The following is a 17,770-nucleotide window of genomic DNA, read 5'->3' as shown; positions in this document are numbered from 1 at the left end:
ATAAATACAGCTATTTAAAGCAGAGCCAATTGACTGCAGCACTGAAGACCACACATTGGCAATTGTCCTCAATCCCCTGAGTTCGTCCCTGAACTGAATTACTGACTGATCCAGCTGCTTTTAAGTTAATTAATCAATTTAGCCTGAACACATTCCACAGACGCATTTATCTGATGGTGTTGTTAAACTCATTTTGCCACATTTAAACAATGTATTATTGCAGTTTCCTTTATTCTACAAAAAATAATTTATTCTATTATTTAATAGACACCAAAGTCCTGATTCAATTCACTTTTAGCAACAATGAAAAATTGAGGGAATGTATTAATGTTTGCTATTAACAGAGCAAATATTTATTTGGATTTAATGAATACAAAACAGCTGAAAACAAGTTATTAAAAATAATAATGAACAAATCCAATTACAAAACAAGTGTTTCTTCATAGATATACAATTGAACCCCAACAGGAATTGTAGGCAAATTGCTCAACACATCTGGTCATTTCACCCTATCCCCTTATTTACAGTGTGCATAACTGTACCATGTTAAAGGGTACTGTCACATGGGTGGTGACGTCAGGTTCAGGAAACAGTAGTCATACACAAAGTATAGGATGAAACTGAAGCCCTATGGCTGAGCTCAGTGTTTTATTAAAATAATAAAGTTTACAGTTTAAACAAAGACAAATGCTTCTACAAAACAAGGGCAAGCTGGCCAAACAAACAGACAATAACGCAAACAAGTATATTGGTATATAGCAACTGTTTTCTCTCACTTCACACTCACCTCTCTCTCTCTCTCTCTCTCTCTCTCTCTCTCTCTTTCTCAGAATTTCAATTCAATGGTGCTTTATTGGCATGACTAACAGCAGTATTGCCAAAGCAATTACATTACATAGCAAGTGTAACAACATAACGTACAAAAAAATGTTTTGCACAATGAGATACAATAGTGGTGCCTCAGTGCAGTGCTCACCCATTGTCCCTCAGGGTCTCTCACCTCTGACATTCTTCCCCCTTCTGAGCAAAGAGTGGTTCCTTTTATATTCGTTGCTAGAGCCTTAATAACCTTTCAATAAAGTACCTTATTAAGGCTCGAGCCACATTCCCACGAGAGTTCTCAAACAGTAAACAATAAAAGATGGACAGTGCTCGAGAACCCACTCATAAACAATAATAATGAGGACCGACAGCTTTGTCCGCCCAGATACAAATACAATAATAATAATAATAATAATAATAATAATAATAATAATAATAACAATAATAATAGCAAGTGGGTACTTTGCCACAGGTAAATAAGGACCTTTTTATTTTATTGTGTTGCATGTTCCCATGTGTTGAGACATGGACCACTCAGAAATTCATTGATGATGGGAAATGTAGTTTTGAAAGGTCCATGCGGGTACATGGGAATCCACTTTGAGACAGGGAATGTAATTTTAAAGTTCAAAAAAGTGGTTAAAATGTAAAAAAAAAAAAACCTTAAGTAAACAGTTGTTGCAACACATTGAAACATGCAACACCATAAAATAAAAAAGGTTCTTATGTACCCTTTAAGTTTCTTGTCTATGTGTCTATTTTATAATGCATATATGATTTTTTTATTATTTTTATTTTTATTTTTTTCAAAGTAATGGCAGGGCAACTTCTTATACTCTGTAGCGTTCACACAAACTGTTTTAAAATATTCTAAAAGTTCATTTAAAAAACCGTGACCGATGGGGATATAAAATGTTGAGCAATCACCTCTTAATTTGGCAAGCATATTGTTGAGGTTGCTTGCTGATGTAGCTTAGCATATATTATTTTATGTTATTATTTTTATGCGTATTCTTAGGTGTATTCTTCTGCTGTATCAACTTGAACATACTTGTAGCTGCTGAGGCTGATAAATGATCCATACGACGATTACCCATTCATGAAATACTAGTACATGACAGAAAAGCCCTTTGTAATATAGTAAGTCAGCAAAAAACAGGAGCCATAAATTATGATGGATATGCTCTATAAGTGACCCGGCTTATTGTTTTTCTTTAGTTTTTTTCTTTTATGGTGAACTTCAAAATAAGGTTTAATTTCACACATCTGGAGTCATCTTACACTGTCACCCATTGAAATATTACCACTTTGCAGCAGTAGATATATGGGTACATCAAAGTCTGTCCAAGCAAAATTATAAATTAACAAACTTTCTCTGGCAAATTTAAATCTTTTTTTTTTTTTTTTTTTTTGTAATGTTTACAAATTTAACTAATCAAATAAATTAAGGAAGGCTACCTGCAGCTATGGTCAAATGTTTTGCATCACCTAGAATTTTAGGATTGATATATCATTGGAAAAAAAAAACTACAGTATACGAACATAATTTTGATCTTTTATTTAACATCACGTAATCAAATAAACTACAACGTGATAGCTAAAAAATCTACCGGAAGCCATAATAGTAATACAGTATTTCATTTTAGATTTTAAAACGTCACATTTTTTATTTTTTTTGTCAGTTTTTTCGTCAAGTATATGGAAAACTACACAGTGGTATGTAATTCAATATGTTAACGTAACCTCATTTAACAGGTTTCATTTGACTTTATGAAGCAATATTTTAATTAATTATATAGGGTGATGCAAAACTTTTGGCCATAGCTGTACCTTTTGACAATCTATGTTTTATGTGTGTGAAGCATCAGTTACGTAAATGTAAAATAATTCTCAATATGTATTCTACATCATATACTTGTATCTATTTATTTATTTATTGCTTTGCTGTTCATGGAATATTTTAATCTAAAATGTGACTATTTCTGCACCTTTGACACTCCTTTACTAGATATTGACTTGTATGTGAAAGAAGTTGTTACTGAAACCAAAAAAGTGAATCACAACCCTAAAATAATCTATTAAAAGACATTCTACTCAGATCTTTTATTAATTTTTTAACAATGTGTTTCTGTTATTTTGCAATTAGAACCTTGTTTGTACAGTGCTTTACATTATTATACCAAAATAACATCAGCAACGCTCTGTACTCCTCAAATGCTTAATAAGAAGCCAGAATGAGTTGATCTTTTGCCAACATATGTACCATGAATAGCTTATAGAAACTTCACCAAACAATGCTTACAAAAATCTGGACCAAAATCATTTCATTCTTGATTTGAACCCAGTTGCATCATGTGACAATGTGCCCACCCCTGTGTGTATTTTCTGTATATATTGCGTGTGGTGTGTTAAATGTTGGTGTATAGTCATTGGTACACGGGATCTAAACAGGTCTGTGTTTCACGTGTGTTTAAAAATGTATATTTATATTTAGGCACGAGGATTGCACAGCACTTCACGTGCAAGTAAAAAGTAATATGTGAGCACGGAGAATTGCACTTTATTAATTCACGTTCAGTTGTGCCGAGACTCCAATTGAATGATTGATTAGCAGTCGAGTCTTGGTACAGCTGCATAAAAGCAGTATGTTTTCACCCACTCGCGGTTGCGTGTTCGGTGAGTGGAGAATGGGATTGGAGATGGAGGTAAAGAGAAGAATAATAACACTATGTAACGCAATTTTTGTTCCTGGGTAGTAAGTGTTATTTCCTAATTGCTTATGCCTCAAAAGTATAGAAAATGGCTATTATTCCCACAAACTTTGCTTTTGTGACCAGGACAGTGACATTTCAAAATATCACTATTTCCAATGGGAAAACGGGCAAATGTGTTTTTTCTTTTCATTCACATAAAGTCAGAAAAAAACAACATATGAATCCAAATTAACATGTATTTATACTAAAGTAATACAAAAATGACTACAAAAGATTTAGAAGTGAGTAGTTTTTCAAGATTTACGATTATACTGTAAATACAGTGTAATCGTAAATCTTTAAAAACTACTCACTTCTAAATCTTTTGTAGTCATTTTTGAAGAGCTACTTCCTTGTAGTGACCCCTGGGCAAGGTCTCTGACGGCAAAAAGCTCTTCAAATCGAACTTACCATGCAATGATTAAGCAAAGCAATGTTGGGTTGGTTAGTACTTGGATGGGAGACCACCTGGGAATACTGAGTGCTGTAGGCTACATGTTAAGCTCATATATATATATATATATATATATATATATATATATATATAGATATGTATGAATATGAATCATTTGTACAGGGTTTTGGAAAACTGGTACATTTCCAAGTGCTTCTGTCAGGAGATGTGTAACTGATCTGTTTTTGTTGGGAAGGTATTAGAGTTTGTCTATTTTCTGATTCTGGGCATTTCTTTTCTTAAACATTTTCTTATGGAACAAAAGCAAAATATGATAAATCTTCATATATTATTAATGATCCCATCTCTCTCCCAGAGCCAGACTGCCATATATAACGCACATCACTCTCAAGACAGACTGTCACTCTGCACATACTGTATAGATATACATTACTCTCCAAGCATAAATGGTACTCATTTTAAAATCTTTAAATGTTGTAAACATAAAGCACTTTATGAAAATAATACAAGACAAATTAAATGCAAAACAGACCAAGTATTTTAAGTTGAAAGTTAGAAGAAATTGATCTTCATGTAAGGAAGTGAGCTGTCAAGTATGCTGCATACTATTGCATTGTGGGCCATAATATGTTTATGCTCACTTACGTATTGTTTGACTGATTTGCTGTGAGCACTTTACTGTTGCAAGTGATAGGTGGGTGTGCTGTCCTGCAAAACTCAATCTCAGTGAAATTGTATGTAACCCTCGTAGTTTATTCAGTTTGAGACTCAATGGCAGGAAAGTTGGTCTAAGTAGTTATAAATACTGATGGTGGTCCACTATGAAAGGCTCTATATAAAACAAAGATGGATTGATTGATTGATACTGTACACCTTACATATCCCGCTGTTATCAGCCTGTTATCGTTTATGTTATTCTTCTGCAAAATATATTCAATAGAGAAAACTAAAAACCTGAGCCTTGCATAACATATTGTCTTACCCTTTATCACCTGCTAAAGCAATTGAATGTTTCTTTACGAAGATTCTACTTCCACCCTCATGTCTATTAAACCCACAACTGTTTCCAGATGTTACTGTAATGAGTATAACTTCCACTTTATTATTTAGTTGTAGCGTTCTGCTCTGCTTTTGAGACAACGGGCAGATATCATTCTTTTGGATGTGTTTCTCTTTCTGACACCCCATTAAAAGAAAGAATTTGGCTGGAAATAAAAAATCAGCAAAACAAAGTGTTGTGATCTTAAATCTGTATTTGTAGTTTTGACCATCTTTGATTCTTGCTACTTCAGGGCTGCATACTATCCCAGTATATTTATCCTTCTCATATAGGTTTCAGATAATTGGCACCATTGTTTGCTTATCATTAAGCAGGTACAATAAGCCCTGAAATAAAGCAACAAGCCAGAAAAAATGCAGTTGTATCATAGTAAATACGAACATGATTGCTGGTAGCCTTTTCCTACTCAGATCCAAAATTAGGTCAGCAAAGACATTGGTTTACTGTTGCTGTCTGGACCTTGAAAATGGATGTTGTTTTCAGAATCGAATGTCCTCAAATGCATGCAGGAAATAAAAGGTTAGAAACAAATGTGTTGATTGTAACAGGGTATAATTAAAGAGCTCTGAATGAAAAGAGGAAGATCAGAGGAGAGTATTATATCTTGATGTTGTGTGCTACAGATGGAGGAAATGAATCACATGCCTGTTTAAAATGTTTTAATAAGGCCACTTAAAAGATGTATTCTGCCTAATTGAGTGGATAATGACTGGGTAGATTAGGGACTGTTTGAACCAGTGCTCTTTCTTGGTGCTAACTGCCCTTTGACCCAGTCGCCTTACTATAATTACAATTAAGCCAGATCAACCTATGCAAGCTACGAGAATGCTGATCTCCCCATTTTTCACAGGGCTGTCGTCAAGGCTGTAACTGGAATGTTTTAGTGCTGTAACAAATCGCTCATGCCATTTTTATTACTTGTAGTGTAACTTATTCAAGGTTTCACCAAGGGAATGATTGTATGTAATACCTGGGGCAATATCAGTATACCAATTACCCCCTCACCCCCCCCCCCCCATTGTTCTCCCATTGCAGCTTCAGAGAACTGAAGACCAGTGGTTGTCCTCCGATCCCACATCAAGCCAATTGTCTCGTTACATCCAGGAGGATTAAGTGGATGTTGGTGAGCTACTGCACAGCCTTGCATGTGTCCTGTTGAGATTGCCGAGCACCTGGTCAGTAGAGGTCAGTGTAGTGCTGTGAGAACTAAAAAATCCCTGCCAATTTTCCTTGTGGAATCCCCAACGAACATCCACTCCCCTGATTCTATGACTCACCCAGCACTTCAGCAGGTGACCTGCTTGGGCACTCTGTTTTCATTTCATTGCTGATTAGCTTGCTGGTAGGTATATATAAGATAGATCATCTTTAATAATAACTGCAATATTGATATGTGTATCATTAAGTCTGGAACGCAATATGAGTGCATCAAATGACAAAGCAGCTTAAGCTTTACCATCTGTGGTTATTACATCACCTAAAACCACACAACTAAATTACAAACTTATAATACAATTCATATCTTCTTATGTTGTGTTCTTTTTATGCAACACACAATGAATTAAAAGATTTAAATTTGTAAGTTACTGGACTGCTGTTTCTCATATTTCCTCTGGACTTTGAATTTGTCACTCATACAGATAAGACTCTATTTACAAAATGAAGACCCGTCAAGACAGTGGTTAATCACTACCTCACAGCACACAACGGTGCTTTATATTCAGTGTTTTCAATTGTAATCACCTCAGGCAAGAGGGTATGGTTACAGTGCAACCATGATCTACTGAATTGGTACCATCGACACTAGAAATATTAATAATGTATATTCCAGTGGTGACAGATCACATTGTTTAAAGATGAATGATGTCTTCTAACTCTGAGAAAATTATGAGGAAAGAATCAGGGCACAGTCACACCTTTCTTCTGTATAATAATTTCATATTTAATTAAGATGTGTCCAATGCATTTCAGTAAAGTATGCCAGTATTAAACATACATTCATACTAGTGACAAATACAACATTACACACTTTCCCCACTTAAGGGCTGTGTAGAGAGCATGGTCAAGTATTGCCCCATAATTCCATCAAACTAGCACTTTTATTGTGATTAAACCATGGAAGACAGACCGCATGGATTATCTTTTACCTAAGGCTCCTGACTACAGTGTTATAAAGGGGGAGCACTGTATCATGAAAAAAATTATGAGAAATATGAATATTAATGCATGATAACTAGAATGTACTTGCTGCTGAATTCCTCGTGAATTGCAGAAACCTTTTTTAAAATTATTTGTATGCTGAAATTTCTTTACTGTCAGAGAGTGTTTTTCAAATGTTTGAGTATGCTAAGCATAACAGACCTAGGCACAACTGAAAACAGATTTCAGATTTCTGTAAAACAATAGGTCTGGCTAAAGTCACATGATTCAATATCTGATACACTATAGTAACATTCCAAATAGTGAAACCATGGTAAACCACAAAGAGGTAAACTATGATAAATGCATGGGAAACTGACATTTTAAAATGGTACATTTGTTTGTGATCATTTTCCTACTGAGGTCTAGATGATGGTTTACTGTTTCTGCCTGGATCTTGAAGGTAACCCATTAAAACAAAGATTGCATTAAAAATGGTGATTATTATAACCTTTATACTGTAGCATCTTGTTGCTCTCTTGGAAATTTCCAGGAAAAATAACACTGGGACTCCTTTGTGCACGCAATGTCTTTTTCATAATGTCATTTAGCCAAACCCTAAGATCATTGGCACTCACCAGAATAAGCACAGTGAAAAGAGCTTGCCTGTGTAAGAAAGAATACTGCCAGTGTAAAGGCTCCAAGGAGACTGCAAACCAAAACAGCATGCTTAAGTTACTGGAAGTACCAAGGTATTACATCAGTAAAAACAACCAAACAAAAACAAAACAAAAAAAAACAGTAAAGAAATTAAAGAAAAAGCTAATGTTTAAAGATTCAGTAACTGTCTGCAGCTTGTCGGAGCCAAGCTCAGGTCTGAGAGGCTGAATATCTAGCTAGCCTACAATAATGATCCCCAAACAAAGTGAGATTTGTTTTTGCTGGTGCCTGCTGCAAACTGAAGTGTTACAAATTTGCTTTCATCCCACCTAGACCACCACACAAAAAAGAAAAAATGAGCCAAATGGTTTAAAAAACATTCTTTTAGCGTGGCTAGCTCAAATCTGAAGTGTAGAGTTAATCGTCAACATGTAGGGAACATGGATTTATTATTATTATTTATTTTTTTAACAAACTGGATAACAAATAAAGGAATTATGGCCATATATAGGCCTGTCATACATATTGATTTCCGACTGACCCTGGAATGAACTGTTAAACCATCCAGTCCGGGGCATACTGTCCTGTTATACAGTACCCTTACAGGTTGGGAGGGAGATTGTTGACTAGGATTCATTTGATCTCTGTCACAGACCATTCATACTTTATCAACACAAATGAACACATTAAAAAAAAATCTATTAATGTTGTGTGCACCTTCTAATTTCAGTTCTGGTTGACACACATTCCTGTTACACGTATTCAAAATTCTCCGGGTTTGAGACAAATCCTGCAAACTCCCAAAGCATCTGTGGTTCAGATTTCGGCATTGTACACACCCCAATTAACTTACATTTGATTTGCTGAATAATGGCACAGCAGTGTTAAGGCAACAGTATTAGGCAAGTCAATACAGTAGAAGAAGTATCATTGTAAGTGTGTTGTTTGGATTTGGGGTTTGTTTTTTCTTGGTAGGGAGATAGCCATCTATTCCAGTTCCAGCTGGTCACTATCCAGCTGGATGCAGGTAACTATGTGACAAACTGTGCTCTACATAGCAATTGTGTCTAATCAAGTTTACTGCTCATTTTACATGGTTGACTAGCCTGCACCAGAGTATCACTTACATCTGGAAATATACAGGGCCGGTATAAATAGTGGGGGTGGGGAGGTGGGGGTGGGGCGTCTTTTATTTAAGTTTGACAGGGATGGGGTTAAAATCTCATCTCATCTCTGCCAAATCCTTGTGCAGAATGTGGCTGGAGCTTAATTGATTAATTGAGGATCAGTTAAGCCTAAGCACATGCTATAAAAGGGGAGAGAAATCCTTTGTTTGGTGGTGGATGTACTCTGTTGTTTTTGGCCCTTGTGCCTTTGCTTTGTGAAGTTGTTGATTAAAAGTGTGCAATAGTGCTTATAGCGGTTGTCTGAGTCATTCTCCTGACGGTAACGAGCCTTGCCACTGACGCTACACTGTCACAACAGGATAGACATTTTTAGTGAATGGAAGCGTACCTTGGTGTGAGGCTGCATTGTCCCACAACATCTTTTTTCGTAAACTGGCAAGAAGATCTGGTAACTCAAGGCAGATTACTGGAAGAAGATATAAACAATTTAGTCAATACTTTATAAGGCAGAATTTTAAAATGACTGCACATATGCATTTGTACAAACTCCATTGGAATCACTAGTTTAAATGCAATATTGTTTTGGTGTTGGTTGGCACTAGGGATGGGGTTAATTTCCTACCCCTGCCAAAAACATGTGAGAATGTGGCTGGAGTCTTATTGAATAAGATGTTTAATTAGGCTCCAGTCACATGGGAGCGAGGGAGAGGCACGCGAGTCCCCAGTGAGTGAGTGAGTGAGTGAGCGAGCGAGCAAGGGAGAGAGAGGGAGAGGGAGAGGGAGAGGGAGAGGGAGAGGGAGAGGGAGAGGGACCCGCGAGTCCCCAGTGAACAATGGAGAGACGAGCCAGTCTCCAGAGATAGAGACTAACTGCTGCTTCCATAAGCATACTGAAAGTATTCTGCTTCCCAAAGTAAAATCATTTGTCTGTCTAGGTTGATTGACTTCAGGTATTTTAAACCTTGTGTGGAAACTGTTTTTCTAATTATTAAGCTAACATTTGCATTGCAAGCACAGAAAATGTTAACCCACAAATCTGGAATGTTTTGTTAGGTTTTGATACTTATTCAGGTTTACAAAGAACATATTTAGATAGTGGTATTTGGATGAAATGGAAACTTTAAGTATGTCAATAGCAGTGCAGTGCTACCAAGACTCCCGATGAAAAGGGACCCTTGTACGTTATCATACCAGAGAGCTTGTAACATTATAAACTTGAATTGAGACATTTCTTTTCAGAGCAATTTTTGATAGAAACCAGGGTAAAATCTTTGCTCTGGCAGCAGGAGTGAAACTGGGAAAAGTACATGCTATTTATAATAGCAATATACTGGTAACTCTTTCTTTTCTCTTTCACAATTTATGACATTTCCAAGGAGAAAATTCAATTTGTCCAACTTTTGACAGTTATCTAACAATATTCACTATTCAAAAAATAGACCTTGCATCATTAAGCTCCACTGTGCCAGACTTGAATGGTTTGAGGAACAGTGATTCCAGGCATTTTCCATGGATCTCAATCCAATTGAGTCCTAATAAAGTGGCCAGGAAGTATACAGGAACAAGAAGGGTAAGAAAGTGTCTGGCTGTTGTGAGGCCTTGTGGTTACAATCAATCTGCCCTGATCATCTATTTTTCAGTTGTTATTCAGTGTTTCAGTATTTGCACTGCTGCAGAAAAGTAAGCTAGATCCACTATTTACAAAACCAGAATTAAAATGGCCCAAAGTCTGATTCTAAAGAAATAAAAAGTCACAAAGGGTAATACTCACGCCTTTTAAACAATTTTTTTTCTACCCATTTTTCTTCATAATAATAATTGGTAGTTGAATACACCGTTAAAATTGTGACAAATCAATGTTTAACAAGCCTGCAGTCTAGTGCAGGCCAAAATCATCAATTACTTTGCTTCAAAATTACTTTGCTATTAAAAATATATTTAGGACTGTCTTTGGCAGGCTACCCTATGTTGCCCACCTATTTTTTTCTTCTTCAAATTCAATCCTCTTTAATGTCAAAATATTAGTTGCATAACATAATACACAGTAGTACAAAAACAGTATTCCTACATTTTTGTGGATGTACCTTTAATTTAATTATGCTTAATTAGCCTATTTCACTAACGCTGTGAGATATTCTTAACTCTTTTTCATAATAATCATGCTAGCTGTTGGTATTATTGTCCCTTTACAGTTGCATACATCCCTTAACATGGAAGCTATTGTTGATTTTCCAGTGGCTTGAATATAGGAATATGGAGGTTTGTGGGACAAGTGAAGTATATATATATACATATATACACAGTGGGATAGTATATATATATATATATATATATATATATATATATATATATATATATATATATATATATATATATATACATATATATTCAATACTCCAGCATTTACACAATAATTCCAGTAGTTTTAAGGAACTTGATTTTAGAAAACATACTGTAGCATGCACAGGGGAAGGCAGCAGCAGAGCTGGTTTAATTACACACAAAGTCATAAGTCCGATATACTCCCAATATATAGGATACCATGTAGGAATTGATATCGTCTTCATATACTGGGGACTATTCAATAGACCTAAATGATGGAGGATCAAAGTACTCCCAGCATTTGGATCTTTAAAAGCTGGGAACTTTGTGAAATCCAACATCTCTGGCAGCGTGTATACTGTGTACAGCAATTGAATCATACTATCAAAATATGTATTTGTTGTGATATGCATTTATTTTAAACCTCAGAAAGTAAATTAAAGGTACATTTTTAGCCTTGTGAACTTTCTCTTGCATGAAACCTTGCCCACACTAGTTGATTTTGTTACTGTTATAAAGTCTAAAGCATAACATCTCAACAACATGTTTCTGTCTGTGAAGCTAATGGATTTATTGCTTTGTAATGTTATCATTATTTTTGTACACTAATCCCAAAACATGAAGCAATGTAGATTTGTCAAAATTCAGCCAAACAAAATGTACAGACATAAACTGAGCCAGAGTCTGATATTCTCAAGGAATGTATGATGTGAAAGGCATTCGAGACATTAGAGGTTGTTTCTCCTAAACCTCATGTATGATTTAGGGCCAATTCACTTTTAGTTTTTTAGTTTTAGTTCAGCATAAATACATGCAATGAACAAAGTGATTAAGAACCGCCTTTAGCTTTGTTTTGATCAACACATTATTAAAATTCAGTCAAAATTAAAAATGGATCTCATTTTGCTCTGTTTATTGCATGGATTTGTATTTAAAACACCCTTACTGAGCTACATGTAAACTGAACTGGACCCATATTGTTCTTGCTTGTTGTTTCCTCAGCCTTATCTACCAAATCCCTTTACTTTCCTGATTTTGCAGGTCTGGGCTCGACCATGTCAGAACAAGCCATTAAGAAACTTTGTAATTTATATATATATATATATATATATATATATATATATATATATATATATATATATATATATATATATATATATATATATCCAATTCAAGGTTATATAGAAAGACAACTGTGGATCTGTCCTGTGACACCGAATTTTTTTTTGTTGTTCAAATACTCGGTAATCTTCTTTAGTGTTAAGTTAGGGGTACATATCCTGCGAGACATATATGAGAATAAACAGGAACAGTGTGTCAAGGGAAAGGAGAGCAAGGGCAATGATATAAAAGCTGTTTGTAGTGCAGTGCAAATTGGCTTTAAGAGGGGATTGTACATAAGTACAACTATTGCGAAGAAATGAGCGTCTGTCATTGGTGTTTTACAGCATTGCACAAAATACAATACAACTGGTATACAAATAGTTAGACCTTTCACATATATAGTGAGATTTGCACCCAGAGGGCTTGAAATCATTGCTCCTGTCTTCTGACAACTGCTCATTAGGACTCTTTTTTTAAGATACAAGATGCTTCTGCTCATGCAGTGCTGTAATGATGTGATGAGTAAAATATCAAAGAAAGAAGGGGATCCATCACCTACACTATTTACCATCCCTCTGTGTCCTGCAAGGGTTTTTAATGTTTACCAACTGGGTACAAAATAGTCTGAATGGACATGCACACTGGTAGATAAAAAGTTATATCCAAGACTGAGTTTTTTATTAACAGATTGACAGGTACAGGATAAAGTGCATGTGCTTAGTAGTATTTGAACTAGATACAATATAGAATGTATTACAGCTTTCTTTTTGCAGAAACCTTGACAATCTTTTTGAAAACAAACAAAAGATGCATATTACTATCAGAACATGTTATTATAACAAATGAGTGTTTAATGTCTGTCACTAGCAGCCATTAACAGTTGTTAAATAATATAATATGTAGTATTTTAACAAAAAATGTTATGACATGTAGTGTAATGTAGTTATATAGAGTTATCTAGACTTTATGAAGGTTTTATGCACGCTATGTAAGGTCCAGTTCAGATAATGCATAACCATTAAAAAACTAAATCCAGAGTTATTAGGTTACAGAATTGTTTCTGAGTAACCTGATACTATCTGCACTAGATCTCCTTTAATGTCAGATTAAAATGTTCCCTGGTGCATTACCTCTACACATTGATTCTCTGATCACATTCCTTTTTTATTTATTCCTTCAGAAGTGGCCGATGTTTTCTCCTGAGGACAGGAGATGACTCACAATTTATTTCTGCTTCGTACAAATTATTTAACTGTCTTTGTGCATTTGAAAGTGAGAGTCTCACTGGGTTACTCTTTGACCTTCCAAAATTCCCTAGCCTATGTCATAAAGATGTCTTCAATAAAGGTGTCCTGTTATTAGACAAAGGGTTTTCCTATATTGTATCTCATATCTGACTTTTCCCTTGAGGACATGCAGTAATCATGTTACCTTCAAAAAATGCTTAATCTCTAACTTTCTAAGTTTAAATCATTCTGTTTAAGTATTATGTGGACAGTGGATATTTTCTTTGGAGATATTTGTACAATGAGGCACTTTATTAAAAATGTGTTATTTATGTTTGTGCCTTATGGACTTTTCATTAATTCATATGTATGAAATATAAACTTGTTTGTGCACCATTTGTCAGCAGGATTCATTTAAAACTGTCAAGAAAAGAGATATGAAAAGGGTTTTAATGTACTCTAAATGCAGTGTTTTGCAAATGTTTAGTTTAGTGTCATAACCATTGTCTAACATTGATATAACGATGTAATGAAATAATAAATATATGAATTGAAATATATTTTTTGTTCAACATTAATTTATTCTAAACTTAGTCAGGACCAAAAGCAGATTGTTCTAATCATACACTTCAATATATTTGATTTAGTCTAGTGTATTTATAATTATTATATTATATTATTGTATTAATAATTATATTATAAACAATGTGTGTTTGCTTAATTAGGTTGAGATTGCGCTTGTTGTGAGATTTAAGTCACAGTGATTGTTTACAGTATTGCCAAAGCAGCAGCTCTTTGAGATCTTATCTAGCATCCTTTTCACCTACTGGCTATATTTACATTTTCATTTATTGTTGCTGTCTCTGTGGTAGCAAAGATCTTTAAACACAAATCTAAATTAATGTAGTCGATGAGAAATAAGATAGGAAGGCTTTTGCATCTAGGGTTCCGGTGTGGTTCGAACAGGTCAGTTATTACTGAAATCACTGTCCAAACATTGGCTGTCAATTTTAAATGAGATCTGTCTTGCTGAAAAGTTGCCTTGCACTTTATGACCTTGCAGATAATAAAGAATGTACTGTGTATAACTCTTGTAACTAGTTTTGCTTGTAATATAAATTATCTGGTGACCAAAAATAAATAAAAACATCTGTCAAAACAAACAACTCTGCATCCCTACACTGGACATAATCGTTCAATAGAGCCAGTGTGCCGCTCCACACATACATACACTGTACACATATAAAACAGCCAGTTGGTCTTTGGGGAACTATACCCATATGGCCGTCTGGGTGTGAGATATGATACTTGCAGCTTCCAACCCTCCCCTTGGTCTGAAATAGTGAGATGAATTACTGCAGCAGAAAAGTAGGTTCTCATTGCTTTGACCGCATTCGATTTAGGTTTTGTTATTCTTGGGTCCTGTGAAAATCTGCCCACAGACATTTATTGAGTATTTTGTACTTGCTTTGAATACCAGGGTTTTATGACACTATTTCACTAAATGCCCCATCAACTCTTGAAATGAACAACAAATCCAAATGTAAATATTTAAGTGTCTTACATTTAGGCTTCTAATGAACTATTTATGCACCTTCTACACAACAGAATTCCTCTTAGTTTGAATATTGATGTATTCTTGTGGTATTTAGTGTAGTCCAGTTTGTGAATATAGGTATTTAAAATATGTAAAGAGGAGTTCATATTTGTTTGGAGGTCGCAAGAGTTCAGGAGGGCATAGCTTTGTCAATGTCAATAATAGTTTGTCTTGTACTGACTGATGCTCATGGTCACCAGAATGATTTGATTTTGTGTGTTTTAGTCTTGTAAGTACGTGCCTGGAAAATGAGGTACGGTTCAAAATAAGCATTAGGAAACGCACCACTATTACATTATCTTCTAGTCAGTACCATGGGTGCAAAGTGCAAGAGGGAATTTAGCAGGTCAGTGCTCTGGCACACCAGGGTGTCGAGGAGCAGGGCCAGGTGCAGCTCTGAGAGCTTTAAAGTTACATTGTGATTTTGTTCGGAATGACAAGTGTAATAATCCCATCTAATGAATTAACATCAACCTAATCCTTTGCTAACAAGGTTCCTCCTGCAAATTATCACTTTCAACTGGAGTGACCACAGATAATTAGGTTATTTAGTATGACAGGGTGTGTATCGTTTTTGGATATGTGGTTATCATCATACCTTTTTTCATGTCCTGATGGCGGATCCACTCAGCATCATAAAACGTGTTGATGATATCATGAACAAAAGCAGTGCTGCATTAATTAAGAACACCTGTGCAAAGAGAAACAAGCCCCAGGGAGTCCCTGTAAGTCAGCCCTTAGTCTGTTTCCCACCAAGAGCAAACTGTATTGAAATGTGTGGTGATATCATGCTGTTATGAATGGTCCAATGTTAAACGATCTCTCTTGCTGATCTGTTACGTGTTAGGTCCCTGGCTGCTTGGTTCTGGACCATTTGCAATCTTCAAAGTGATCTTCTCTCTACAAACATACACAGGATCTGTCAGAGTTTAAGAACATAAAAGACAATTTGTGAACAAGAAGATGCATTTTGGCCCATCAATGCTCATCCGGTTCTCATTGGTTGCTGTTTTATCCCAAAACTTCATCCGGTCAGAGGGTAATGTGAAATCTGACCTGCAGATGGAGTTGTGTTGAAAGAGCAGACTTTCAGCTTTCAGGGGATGTATAACTTGAGGTGGTACGCAGCTTTGAATGAACGCCTGCTTCACTTTAAATTAGCAAAAGAGTTCTCACACAAAAAGCACTCAACTGAAACGTGTGTGTGTGTGTGTGTGTGTGTGTGTGTGTGTGTGTGTGTGTGTGTGTGTGTGTGTGTGTGTGTGTGTGTGTGTGTGTTATAAAAATGCTTAAAAAAAAGATTTTAAAGCTGTTTAACATAAATAGATGTTACCAAGTTATAGTTTAGCCTTCAAACTATCAAAATAACATGTAAACCAAAAATTGTTCAGGGACACCATTTTTTTCTATACTTGCTTCTGTAGCAAAAGGAATGTTGGCGATATGCGACTGATTTTGTGGGAGCAGCTAGGTCACAAATAGGATGCAACAAGTTAGGATTAGAACATGTTTTATCTACAATGACATATTAGTAGTGCATCAGCTGAGGATACAGTTTGTATTGCTGGGACCAGAATTGAACACAATATTCCAAGTGCAATCTCACTAGTGTATTATGCAACCTCATCTCACCAGTGCATTATATGGTTATTAGGTACAGCCATATCCAAAACTGTACAAAGCGCTGATGTTTCACAACAACCCATCTCAGCAGTGATGACCCACAATCCATTCAAACACCTCTCAGACTTGTCGTGTTTCATCAGTGTTGTCATGGCTGCCCATGGTGGCAGGTGTGTTTCTATTTCCAGAAGAGGACCAGATGGATGACATTAGCATAGATAAGGGATGGAGTGATTTCAGCCTGGCAGAATTTCAAGGTAACCAAGAGCATCTCAGTCTTGCACAGATCCAGTTTCAGACAGTTCTTAGACATCTGGGCATTAGATATCAAGTATAGTCATACAGCACAGGTGCTGCCAAATGTGCCCATTTTACTTGCTTCTTTAGCTTGTTCGATTTGAGTTACAACTGCACTGAAGGAACTGTTTACATTAATAGAGTATTGTGTTTGAAATGAGTGCCAGATGATGAATGTCTTTCACATGTATACACAATAAGAAAAGTACTGTACCTTTTATGAATTTTCCTTGTACACTTGCAGTTTATGAAGTATGGCCAAGGTTTACAGATAGTGTATCCCGTTTAATCCCACATTACTCCTCAAACAGAGACAGGATGAACTAATCTAACAGGCACGACACTCCATTTGCCCTTTGGGACAATCAGTTCAGTAATTGTCTTTTTGCTATATCTAGGGACTAAGTTAAGATCATATTTAGGACGGCTGCTTTAAACTGCTAACAGCGCACAACGTGAACTCCTCGTCTCTTTTCTAAGTGTCTTGTTGGTAAATCTCTTGAAATGTGTTACACATGCAGGCCTAAACACAGTTTGACATTGTAAAGTCCAAGCACTTCCTGGGAATAAGCTCCTTCCTTTGCAGTTTTCACATTACACGAAACAAAATGCTAAATATATATAT

Source organism: Polyodon spathula, chromosome 5 (genome assembly GCF_017654505.1).
Source record: "Polyodon spathula isolate WHYD16114869_AA chromosome 5, ASM1765450v1, whole genome shotgun sequence".
NCBI classification, from domain to species: Eukaryota; Metazoa; Chordata; class Actinopteri; order Acipenseriformes; family Polyodontidae; genus Polyodon; species Polyodon spathula.
The sequence above is the reverse complement of the archived record's forward strand: the minus strand, read 5'-3'. Positions refer to the sequence as shown.